This window comes from Triturus cristatus, chromosome 3_2 (genome assembly GCF_964204655.1).
Source record: "Triturus cristatus chromosome 3_2, aTriCri1.1, whole genome shotgun sequence".
NCBI classification, from domain to species: domain Eukaryota; kingdom Metazoa; phylum Chordata; class Amphibia; order Caudata; family Salamandridae; genus Triturus; species Triturus cristatus.
Genome location: NC_140584.1, coordinates 43684226 through 43697485, shown reverse-complemented (window position 1 = coordinate 43697485; position 13260 = coordinate 43684226).

The following is a 13260-nucleotide window of genomic DNA, read 5'->3' as shown; positions in this document are numbered from 1 at the left end:
CGGGAATCTCGGGTATGGCATGCACTTTTTAAATCCAGCCAGTGTTGCTCATCCCAGTTTTTTTTGGCCATCCTTACAGCTTTTTTGTATGCTAGTCTGGCGGAACGGATACCCTCCAGTACACCACTAGACAGGGCTTTCACTAGGTTAGACCTGGATTCCCTACAAGCACCGTCATACCATCTATTTTTCTTAGTTGGAGCCTTATTCTTGTTCCTCAAGGGCTTCGTAAAATAGGAACCTATTTCGGCAAACAACTTCTCATGGCATGCAGTGACTTTATTATTGCCTGGATCTTGGAATAGCAAACCCTCAAGCTCAACAATAGAATCAACTAATTTCTTATCTATATTGGCAATGGCCAGGGTGTTACGCTCGAGCTCCCCCCACTTGAGTCTACGCATATCATTTGTTAGGGTTACCTCAGGCACGCACGTAGCCATTCCAACAGGTATTAAACGATTACTAGACCACCATCTATGCGCAACACAGATAGGGTTATGGTCACTCTCAACTCTAACCTCGACCACCATATCTAGAGCTGGTTGCCATAATTGCAAGCTACATAGGACGTAATCAATCCTACTAGAATGTCGACCATTGTCAAAAGTCTTCGCCCCTTGTTTATCACCTGGCGTCCTCCCATTCAGGGCCCTCAGACCATGCTCAAAACAGAGAGCATTGGTCTGAACAATAATCTCAGTCCACCTTTTAATTGGACTGAGGTCAAGAGCAGGTACCCCCCACAATTGGTCTTCCACAGCTTCACTGCCCCACCCAGAATCGGGGTCTAGGAGCGGTTCAAAGGTGATATTAAAATCCCCGGCTACCACTATTCGCCTCCCACCTGAGTGCTGGTCGATAATGGAAACCAAGAGAGCCAAAACCTGGGAGCCTGTCCTATTAGGGTCCCTCAAATACAAGTTGTAGATGTCCAAATCACCAAGGGTTCCAAGTGACACCCTCACTAGTTGAATATCTTCGGACCCAGTAGGTATTGCAAAAGCCTTTGGAAATGTGTCCTGTCGGACCCACATTGTCAGTCCTCCCTTTGGACGACCCCTTATACCCTGGATTGCGGGGACATAGAAATTCAAAAATCCCTGTAGAAACTGAGGCTCACAGGTCCAGGTTTCCTGGAAAAGGCAGACATCAAAGTTGCCTATGTAGCCTAGCCAATCTGGTGAGTCCATTTTTGATTTTAAGCCTGCAATATTCCAAGAAACCATAGACCCTCCCTCCCTTCCTTGGCCTTGGACATGGGCAGAGTTCGCACACCGCTGCTCAAGACCACATTCTGGTCTTATAGACAAATCAGGGGTTGCTACATCTACATCTATTGTCTTGTCCACCCCGGTAGCAGGGGAGTAACGTAGATGTTTGTTAAACTTAGGCCCTCCAACAAGTATACTCGGACTAAGGGGTGTAGTAAATAACTGCGGCCCGGATGACGGTCAGGCAAAAGCTACTGGGGAGCACAAATCATTAGCTTCCCAATTTTCCAGATGTGGACTAAGTCCTGCAGGGTAAGGATTATAAAAAAACCCTAGATCATGCACCCTAATTTTTGACTGGTCGCGAGCCAGTCGGGGGTCACAAATATATTGCACTATACGTCTATCTGCAAAGTTGACTAAAATTGAATCCCCTGGGACATCTTTGGGTCTTGGACCTACCCAACTAACCCTTCTAGTGAAGAGGATCTTTCCATCTAGGTGGTTAGGAAGCGGTCTGTTCCTATTTAGCCAGAACGTAACTTTGTTCTTTAGTTGCTGGTACGATTCCGGAACACCTTCCTGTAGTACTGGGACTCCAGTTAAAACAGCAACATAGGGTGTACAGGCAGGGGGCAGATGGATATGAGCCCTAGGCGATATACTGTTTTTGACCCCAGGTTCCCAGGACCCTTTTTGGTTCATAGGCTTTTTTCCAACGTTATTACTAGGCACTCTCAGAAGATTGTCACCCAAATTATCAATACATTGGCTAGTACTATTAGAATTATCAATGACCTGCACCTTGGGGGGAGCGACCTCGGGTAAAACCCCATGCACTACTTCGTTGTTAGGGGATGTCTGCGGAGGAGTAGGAAGGGTAGAGGACACCCCTACAGGATTGTCCCGTGCCTTGGTAGCTAATTTAATAACATTTTTCAGTGAGCAGAAATTATCCAGAACAGTTTGTTCTAGTCTATCTACCTTCTCACTAACTTGCTTAACCCTTTCCAGCACGGGAAGAATCAGAGAACGGAAAAAATTTTCTATTTCGAGGACCATATTACTCGGTTGGGGCTGGTCTATATGACAAGAAATATTCTCACTAGGAGATGGGAGAACTTCGCCCTGTGTAACCCCCATTGGAGATTTTTCCGTAACATTAGGGTGTTTGGCCTTCCTCCCTCCCTGGGACCCCCCTACTCGTTTCCTCTTGGCATTAGGGGGATTTACAATTCTTTTGCTAGCCCTAGTCTGCGGGTGGGTTATAGCTAATTTATTAGAGATAGGGGGGTTGCGAGTTATTATCGCAGAGTCACCAGAGTCCCCAGGAGCATCACACACGGCACTGCAGGGGTACGATGTGGAAGGACTTGTCCCAACATTCTCCTGCAGTACTAATTCACCCCCATTCTGGACCGCTGACTTCAAAGGAGACTTTGCCCCAGCCAAAATACCCAAAGAAGAGCGTCTAGCTTGCGCTAACTCAACAGACAAGCGACGCTCAGTAATAGCCAGTTCGTGCTCAAGACATGATACAGCTCTTGTAATGAAATGGTCGAGTGTACCGGTCACAGACCCACCCCCGCATGTACGTTTACCTTTAGACGCCATTTGTACTGAGCGTGCAATACTAGGGCCAATATATTTGTTAGCCTAAAAGAAACAATTACATGAGAGTAAAATACAACTCCACTAGAACACAATACTCGCTGTGCAGGATGGGAGGCTATGAAGCTAAACAAGGGGATGCAACAATCACAATCGAGACTGGACGAAGATGAGTACGCCCTTCTACCTTGGATTTAGTGTCACGGCAGCGTTAGAGATGTTGCCCAGTCCAGTCAGGATCGGTCAGAGACGGGCAAGGACGGGCCCGCCCTTGGCCCGGGCTTCGCCCGGGCGCTGCCCGCGCGCGTCCCGCGCTGCGGGTTCTGAGGCAGCCTTTTGACCCCCCGGGCGCAGCCTGATGATGCAGGCGGCGGCGCCCGCAACAGAGGATCCTGGGGGATGTAGTTCTTATTCCTCTCCCGAGTCGGGTCGAGTGACAGCCCACGAGCCAGGTAGGAGCTTCACAAAGAGCCGTTCCCCTCACGGCAGGTCAGCAACCTTTGAAAGCGGCATTCACCAAGAAACAAAGAAACAATAGCGCGTCCCCCCCAGTTAATTGTATACTTAGTGTGGAAGGACTGATAATGGAATTTTAGGTCAATCTGAAGAGCGACAGTGGTGAGAGTATGAAAACACTGCATGGCTTGACCACATCATGCTATCACCAATTTCCAGTATACAGTGCCTTGGATTGTTTTCGAGTTATTAGACAACTTCATTAAGTATGTGCTCTCCAGTAGAGTGATTGGCAAAGTTTCATCACCATTCATATTTAGCAGGGTTATTTACAATGGTATAAAGATAGATAGCTAAATCAGTTCTTGGAACAATGCAGAAATTGAACCTGTGCAAGAGAGCTATACCCTTTTCAACCGTTATGATTCAAACAATTAACGTAATTGTCAGAGAGATAGAAATTGGATTCACAAACAATTTAACTACGGGTGTACCCAAGTATAATAATAGCAAATCATGTATAGAAAATGCCCATGTTCACCTTGTAAGTTAATCTACTAGCTTCAAGAAAGCTACAATAGGCAGTGATTATGTATCACTTCTCGAATGCACTTCAATTCAGCTGTCAAATATGTATTTAATTTAGTCTGCCATAAGGTCAATACATCGTCAGCTTAATTGAATTACAAGAATACTGGATCTAATTCATTTTATATCAGCAGCGATTCCATTCAGTGTATTTACCCTCAACAGCAGTCCTTTGCCCTAATGTGCACTGTAGCTCTTGAAAGGTTCTATATTTTGTATAAAGGTTAAATTGCACTGTCACCAAGCAGCAGTTGATTTAAAATGTTTACAGTTGCACAACTATCTCCATGGATACCAGCATCAATAGGTTTAAGGACAGAAAGTCTGCGTACACAGCAGTGTTTCCATACTATCTTGACATACAACACTGTAGTACTAAAATATTTTCAGACTGTTTGCACTTTTAAATCCTGAGACTTGTTTGTTTTGAATAGATCAGTGAGCTGTTACGAAAAGCACATCTTAGTTTACTAACACATATGTTGCAGTTTTGAATATTCGCACAAACCTTTTGGTATTTATGCAGATTAGCAGAACTATAAGTATAAGAGGGCAAAATATGATTTTCTTCATTTTACCACCAGCGATATTTTTGGCCACCGGATACAACAAATGCTGCATTGATGAAAAGCATATCTAATAAGAGCACAATGCCCAATCATTTCTTTGTGTTTTCTGAATTTTGGGCACAATGTAACTGGTTCCAATTTGCGACCAGTAAAGAATTTAACAAAATTACCATTGTACTAATAGGTTGGTTCTCTAAATTCTGATCCAGAGTGATTTTTTGGGTCGAGCATTCGAGACCTCTTGTATATACTTTAGTATATACTTATGTGTGTATGTACTTTGTGGGCTCTGGAGATCAGCCCTAGGACTTGTCTGCTTCCGCTTAGGGACTTTTTTTTCTGTTCAACTGCCTCTATTTAACTGTCTTGATGGAAAACGTTCAGCGTAGGTCAGTAAAATACCAGGATTGATTTCTGCTTCTTCAATTGCCTCTATTTGACTGTCTTGATAGAAAATGACTAGTAGAGGTCAGTAAAATAAAAGAATTGCTTTCTTTTGAGGGACTTTCTTTTTTTAATTTTTCTGGCAACTGCCTCTATTTAACTTGCTTGATAGCAAACGACCAGCAGAGGTCAGTAAAATACCAGGATCACTTTAGCATTTTGTAGATTACAGTCCATAGAAATTGTCTTCCACGAGCACCCGTAGACAATAATATTTTTTTCAAATCTTGTATTTTCAGTGATATGACCACCGAAGGCCCTGATTTTATATTAAATACAGAGCATTGGACTATACCATTTCCCGCTGAAAGGCAATATTTCTCTCCATGTGTTCCCATACCTGGCGTGTCACGCAGTTTGCTGCTTACTTTCCCTCAGTGTTAAAGAACAGTAGATGTTTAAGGACCCAGGATAATGTGCTGCATAGCTAAATACATATAAGGTCCCAAAGGTGAGACTGATTGCATTGCAAATGCTTGTTTTTTAATGCTATCAGGTTTTCTTAAAGAAACAGTGCTGCATTTATAAAGAAAGGTTTACGAGTTTGCTGTGGTCCTCTGGACCCCTGCCTACTCCACAGCAAACTTGTTTTTTAAATTTCACAAAGGGGAAGGAGTCCCAATGAGACCCCATCACTTTTGCAAATGCATTACCACCCCACCTTGGGAGTTGGAAAATTCTCATTATTTTTCAACTGGATTTCTGTAGCAAAACATTGCTCCTTCGCGTGCAGAATTGCTATTTGAAAGGACGCAAAGCTATTTTAGTAGTCGGCAAAAGTTTACTGACTTCTCGAATGTTAGTAGAAAATGTGTCTGCAGTCACAAACAGAAATTCTGGCTGTATGTGACCATAACATTTAGCGCATATGGTCATTGGATCAGATTCATCAAGGAGTTTTTCTGTAGTTTCAAAAAGATAATGCATATGTGGGCGAAATAGCAACCAAAGTCCATCTACATCTGTACATTTCAAGATACAACGAATGACTTTTCAATTGTCTGAGTACTGCTTTAGGAGAAACGAACCTTGAAGTGTGCGATTTAAGAACAGGTCATATTTCTCTCGCAAAGTATGATGCTTGGCCCTAAGAACCTGAATTAACCTAAGGGCTGGAAAAAAAAAACTGGTGTTGTGCATATATACATTTGGGATGGCAGAATACACCCATAAATGAGGTGCATGACCCCACAATCAGTACTAAATGTCAAACACATATTCACCTGTAATGACAGGTGCATGGTAAATGGGTGTACACGATGGCGGCCGGTTCAATGAACAGGTAATAGGAGATGAGTGCAATGTGGTCACATCCAGAAGGTATAAAGTTGATCTTTCAGATTTTCATCTTTTTAAGGGTAGAAGGGACAAATTATATGGGGTACCTATTTGTTGACAAACATGCAGAGAATTATACACATTGATACTCTCAATAAGAGTTTCTCTGAGCTTGCAGTGGTTCACAAAGACACTTGTATATACAGAATTTTTTAACATTATCAAAATGTTATTTCTGTGTCTTCTATTCCCACAGGAAGAAGAGAGAAGGATAACTTTATGAGCGCAAGCAACATAGCCTGGACTGTAGGACTAGTAACGAATGCCTAAGAGCATGGCGTGATTGACATTGGTGTATTCTCTATAAAATACTAGCTCACAAATTTGAGGGCTCACAAGAGGAACCGCAGGCTCTGAAGAAGTTCAGCGAATTATGTTCAGAATGAAACACGTTGACCATATAGATGCTGGAGCATAATCAATTCACCAAGAGCATCAGCTGTGTTGTTAATCTTGCCATGGGGCCTCAAAAAATAAATTTTTCTGGGGCTCTTTCTAGGCAATTTTAAATATTTTTTAATGAGATTCCCGCTACTGAGGGTATCACTATAGACCATAGGAGAGCCCTATGTGATATCTAAGTGCTCCCGCCATGTGCCAGATTGAGCCCCCCCTGCGTTTAGTACTGTTGAGGGTGCAGACCCAATGATGAAGCATGCCAAATGATTACCACGTGGGTGAGGGTCCACATAAAAAGGGAAACCTTTTTTATTCTTATGTATGGGGTTGGGACTAAAACTTCGATTCTGTTATTGGGAGAAATCGCTGCTAGTGTCTCAATGTAGCTTTTGCCCATACCCCCAAAACTCTAACCCAAATACTGTACTTTTTCCAGTATGTACTGTACATATGACCATGCTATGTCCTAGTACCCCTTCGTACTTGTACATATAGAAACTGTGTATAGTTGTAGAAGAGTAATTGGTCCTGCATGGCCTCATCTCAGCAAACAAAAATTCATGAGTGGTTGGAAATCAAGATGATCTTGAAACATGGATTTTGACGACGACTAAGATTGCTTAAATTGAAAGGGTCAGGTTTAAATGGGGAAATGAAATCAATTGGATATTTGTGAGGAATTGGAAGAACTGCTTGGACTTTAATCACTGTCAACTCTTCAGGTACACTGATGTCGCAAAACACCCAATGTAGACTGTTAGCTACAAGCTGGGTTTAGGGCAAGAACTACCACCACCGACCAAGTCCTCCAACTGCAGTTAGTATATTGGAAATATGTTACAATGGGTGTTGGCAATTTATATGTTATCTTCATCGTCCTTCAGTCGGCATTTGCCCTCGTCCTTAGGGAGATCCTGTGTGAAGTCTGACCAGCATGGGCATCCCAAAATATCTTGTAGACACCATCAGAAGGCCTTACATGAATTGTGCCCAGGTCAGGTGGGGAACATGTGGGGAGCTGACAGCGTCTCGTAGTGTGAGACAAGGGTGTGTCTTAGCTCCAACCCTTTTCTTGTTTTTTATCAATGATCTGGTGATCCTCTTGGAGCAGTGTAAGCATCATGCCCTGAGCCTGGCTAGTAGGAAGGTCCCGGTACTCCTGTTTGCGGACCATACCTTGTTGATCTTGAAGTCTCCCATGGGCATTCAAAATCTTGTCGACCAGTTCGGTGTCTTCTGCAGACAGAGACAGGGCCGGACTGGGAACCATAACCGGCCCTTGCAAAGTGCTCGGCTGGCCCCACTGGGGGTTGGGAGTGCGGCCGAGCTGTTTGCCAGGGCCGGTTTTGGATGATTTTGTTACAGGGGGCGATATTGCAACCATGCTGCTAAAACGGCCCTGTAACAAAACCGGCCCTCCAGGGGCCCAAAACCGGCCCCCACCCTGGTGGCCTACCCGGGAAATGCCCGGTGCCCACTATGGCCAGTCCGGCCCTGGACAGAGAAGACTAGAGATCAATATTAGCAAAACCCCTGTCATACCACTCGGTCACATTGAGTCTTCAATGGTGTTCCTATAGAGAGGGTTCACAGCTTTGACTAGCTGTGATTTACCCTTATGGAGCCTTTTGCTGGTCTCCCCAGATCTAGAAGTGAAAACTTAGCATGAAGCATTATAAAGGTGGTATCCTGAGGACTGTTCAGGGCTCCAGCTTTAGCAGGTAAGCCCTGCCTTACAAATCTATAACCTGCGGACACTGGGGGGTCGTTATACGGTGGAGAACTCTGGGGGCATGATAGTGTAAAGGACATGGAAAAGGTAAAGAATTATTTTCTACAAATCCTCACCAATTTGCCAGTTAGCACCCCCTTGTTCCCCTCCGGTTAGACCTGGATATCAGATATCTTGTTCACAGGGTAAGACTTAGACCCCTGATGTATTGGAAGAGGATTTGGTCGCCACTGAGCTGGCACCCTACAGGATGGGAATAGTTGACATTTTAAACCGCTGTGGGGTCGATAAGATTCCTTGGATAGAATACATCAAATGTAGTTTAATTGAGATCAGCTGTGAGAAGGTATGGGTACAATCAGAATCTGCTTGCAGGGTGTCTAAGCCCATGCTAAAGGGAATGTATTGGAGACACATAGATGAAGGGTTTCACAGGCTTATGAGTGTGTGCTCCTTGACCTTAGTATTCTTAGAGTTCAAGGTTGCTCATTCACTGGAAGGGTACATGGATGATATTGAGCCCTTGGCTGCTAGAACACTGTATATCAAATTTCGGTTTGGGACCCTGCAGCTTCTGCAATTTACGCTGAGATGGCTGCAGTTCCTTACCGATTTGGACATGGGTTTCCCCTTTTGCCCTGGGATTAAGGAAACCCCAGAGCATGTTTATTTCTTCTGCCACCAGTATCATGCACACAGGGGGGTTTGGATTTTGCCATTATGTCGCAACAGGTGGATCAGGGGCCCTAGATCCGCATTATGAATATTAAGATTGAATACAGCCCACGCAATATTCTTTGCTGTATCCTGGTTTTTACTTTACATGTGGAGGAGTAGACTGAAATGGCTTGCTTCCCCACCAGCAGATTAGGTTGGGGGACTTGTATCCTACTCCTGGGTGTAATAAGCAAGCAGCCGACATTGCATGTGTGATAAATTAGATTTTATTGGGAATTTAAATCTTTGGGTACAGACATATGTTTATCCATTTTATCATTTGCAATATCATGATTAATTGAGGTCTACTTGCTGTTACTGTAGTAGTAGTATGCTTTCCTAGTAAGATTGCATTGTTTTCACTAACATGTATGTTTTTATTCTTCCTATTTATTTTATTCTGTTGTATTAGTATGATTGATTGGTGGCCATTTGCTGCTATATCCATTATAGGGCTTTTAAATATGTATTGAGATGCTTTGAATGTTTTATTTGTGCATTGTGACTTGTGCTTTTTATGGCTAGTTGGCAAACTAAAGATATTGATTGATTGACTCAAGCTGAATTCCACCCACACACACCTCCATTTGGTTTTAAGACCCATCTTGTTAAACTTACTCGGAATCGTTTATTGGTCTTTATATATGGATACATGTATAATCCAGAATCTACTACCTGTGAAATTATGTACCGGATAGTAATATTTTATACTATCTAACAATGTGGTGTACTATCGAGGCACAGAATAAAAAAATGTAAATGGCCTATAACTTTGGAACAATACACTTTCTAAATACAAGATAGGTCCCTTCAAACATTGTTCTGCAAGTGGAATGAAAATTGATCAATAGTGTGGAAGTTAAGGCAGTCAGAGAAATCACATTTTTATTTATTATTTATTTGGTGTTTTATATAGCGCAAACATGACCCTGAGTAGGGTATCAGAGCGCTTTACATTTGCATATCAATAAACAGTTACGTTACCAAGTCATCAGTAGTTGACAATGATTTTGAGAAAAACATTAAAGCTTAATATACATAGATACAAGACCACAAAGAGGTTAATGTTTGATGAGAGGTAGCATGCGTATGATCATGGAGGATCAATGATATTGGCGAGTCTGCTGAGATTATGGGAGATATTTACTCATGTAAAAAGATTTGGCTTCGTTTTTTAATGCAGAGATTGACGAAATTCTTCTAATGTTAGGGGGAGAGCGTTCCAAATTCGAGGCTCGAGAAAGCTCGGTCATAAATTATTTTCTTACAGAATCGGGCCGGTTTCAGTAATAGATACTGGGAGACACGGCATCTTCCTGATAGTGTAATTTTCTGGCCTAGGTACACTGGTGTTTTGTAGTGTATTGCTTTGTGAGTGATACATGCCATTTTTGGCTGTATTCTCGCTTCGTAAGGCAGCCAGTTAAACGCTTTCAGATGAGGGGTTATGTGGTCGAATTTTCTGGTGCCAGTTATAAGTCTTGTGGCCGCATTGAGACAGGCTTTCAGTGGGGCTGTTGAAATCTTGGGGAGACCAGCTAGAATTGTGCAACCGTACTCAATCCTTGATATTACTAGTGCCTGGACTGCTGTTTTAAGGTCTGAATTACTTAAGAAAGGTTTCAGTTTTCTGAGGTAGCTTAAATGGAACCGGGCATTTTTTGCCATTGTGTTCATATGAGATAGCATGTTCAGGATTTTGTCTAGTATAATTCCCAGGGATTTGGTAGAATCAACAATCCTCGGAGTACAGTTTAGTGCTGTGATCAGATTGATCCACTCTAGAATGTTCGTAGCGCTTTTCTGTGGGGAAATCAGCAGGAATTCGGTTTTATGTGGGTTAAGCTTCAGGTGATTACTGGTTAGCCAATGGATGGTTCTCTTTAGTGCTTGGTTCATGATACCTATCTCTTCTGTCCATGTAATCTTGATGTACAGCTATGTGTCATCTGTGTACATGTGGAAAGAGATGTTTGCTCATTGTAAGGTTTCTGTGAGTGGCTCTACGTACAGATTGAATAATGCCGGGGATAGTGTTGAGCCCTGAGGAACTCCGATTGCATTTCTGGAAGAAGCTGTTAATGTTGGTTGACTGTGAATTTTTGCATTCTGTTCTCTAAGAACGATCGAAACCATTTTAGGACTGTACCCTCTAATCCCATCCTATTTATCATGCGATCTAGTATTTTAGCATGGTTAACCGTGCCAAAGAGAGGTCGAGCAGGATTAGGAGACAGGTTACGTTGCGGTCGAGGGCAAGTAGAGCGTCATCCACGATGTGCAGAATCGCTGTTTCAGTACTATGGTTTGGTCTAAATCCTGACTGGAAGTCATTCAACAGATTGAATTCAGAGATATGTTGCCTCAATTGTTGTTGTACCCATTTTTCCAGGACTTTGGCTAGCATGGAAATATTTGTTAAGGGTCTGAAATTGTTAGGGCCAGAGGGGTTCTCTGTTGTTTTTTTTAAGATTGGAGTGACTTGCCCTGTTTTTAGGCAGTCCGGTATTAAGCCTTGTGCCAGCGAAGCGTTAATGATCTTTGTCCATGAGGGGATGAGCAGATGGTTTATTGTAGACCAACACTTTGCAGGTAGAGGATCGTTGTAATGTTTGTTTGGTTTAATGGTCGAGATGATCTTTGCAATGTCTAAGTCACTGAAAGGCTTGAATTCTGACCAATGCAAAAACAACAATTGTAAAAACAACAATTGATGGACAGAATGCAGAACAATGTCATACATTCACCCCAGTACAGAGATCTGGGCCTAAATCCATCGTTATTTTGCTCACCATGCCATTCCAGTTTGAACCCAGCCATATGCAAATCAGTCTTGACCCTGTGCCCCATGGGAACAGTCCAGCCCGAACTGCCAAGCCAGGTCCTCCCGGTGTTTTGAATTCTGACCATCCAGCATTATTTTTAGGCATTTTCAGATCTGGTTGACATATACCACTGACATTCACAAAGGGAATTATGCAGGGGCGTAACAGAGGCTCCCGCATCCCCCGCAGTGCAAGGAGAGCTCCGGATTAAATCCGGAGTGGGGGCCCCTCTGTGTACCTCACAGGGGGGCCCCTTCAACTTTCGTTACGCCACTGGAATTATGCATATAAAAATGCACAAAACTGTTGCCACCAGACAACATATATGGGGTTGGGGATAGCTGCATGACCTGAACAAAGGCCATGCTTTGTGGCCAGTGGCCACCGACATTAGCAAAAGGGAATGACCAGTGTTCACTGGGAAACAGGGTACTGGTCACAGATGTGGCTTAAGGCACTGTTTAAGCCATGTGCCAAACTGGCGTTGGCAAAGACCATTCCCAACAAGCACTCTGGGGCGGAGATGTTCTACAGGATATGGCTGGAATGTCACTACTTTACACATTCAAATGTGGTATCCATGCATCTTGGTATAGTGGACTGAACAAAGGGCCTGGTATATGCCTGTTACCTGCAGGAAATGGTCAAAGTCTTGATAGTGGGTTATGGCAGCAGTGTATTGTTCATAGGGCATGACCCATGGCCTGCTTCTGATGTATATTTCCAAAGGCTGTACCACACTGAATATTTGCTGAGCCACTGTGCTTCATAAAGTATGTAGTAACAAAAAGTATTTTTAAAATATTCATTAAAAGGTCCCAGAAAAACATCAGCTAAATGCTATGGCTGTTATACAAAACTTAGAAACAAAAGTAACATGGTAGTTATGATTAAGTAAACCATCAAACTTTCCCCCATGAGGCACTGCTCATGATTTAAGATGCCATCACACATAATATTTAAAAAATCATGTGCTGTGACCTAAAACATATATGAATTCATTTTCCCCATTATCTGTGACATGACATTGAGATATCACATTGCAGTACCACTTATCATTCCTGGGTTTCCCTGTCCCTATTTTATTTTGTATACAAAGAGTATGCAGTTCCTCAAGCTGCCTCATTGGGGAACACCACTAGTGTATACCCATTACAAGAGTGGTCGGTGGAATGTTAATATTCAGGTGCAAGAGCCCTCACCCACCCAAATGTAGGGCATGCTTCATCATTGGGCAGCTCCTCATTGGGCTGGCACTGCAACACCCAATGGGTCCCTCAAAAAGGCTCTTTGCTGGATATCTTTTAAAATCATTTGCCATAGGAAGCCTAGGGTGAGGGTGCTGGAAGTATAGAAACTCCACTCTA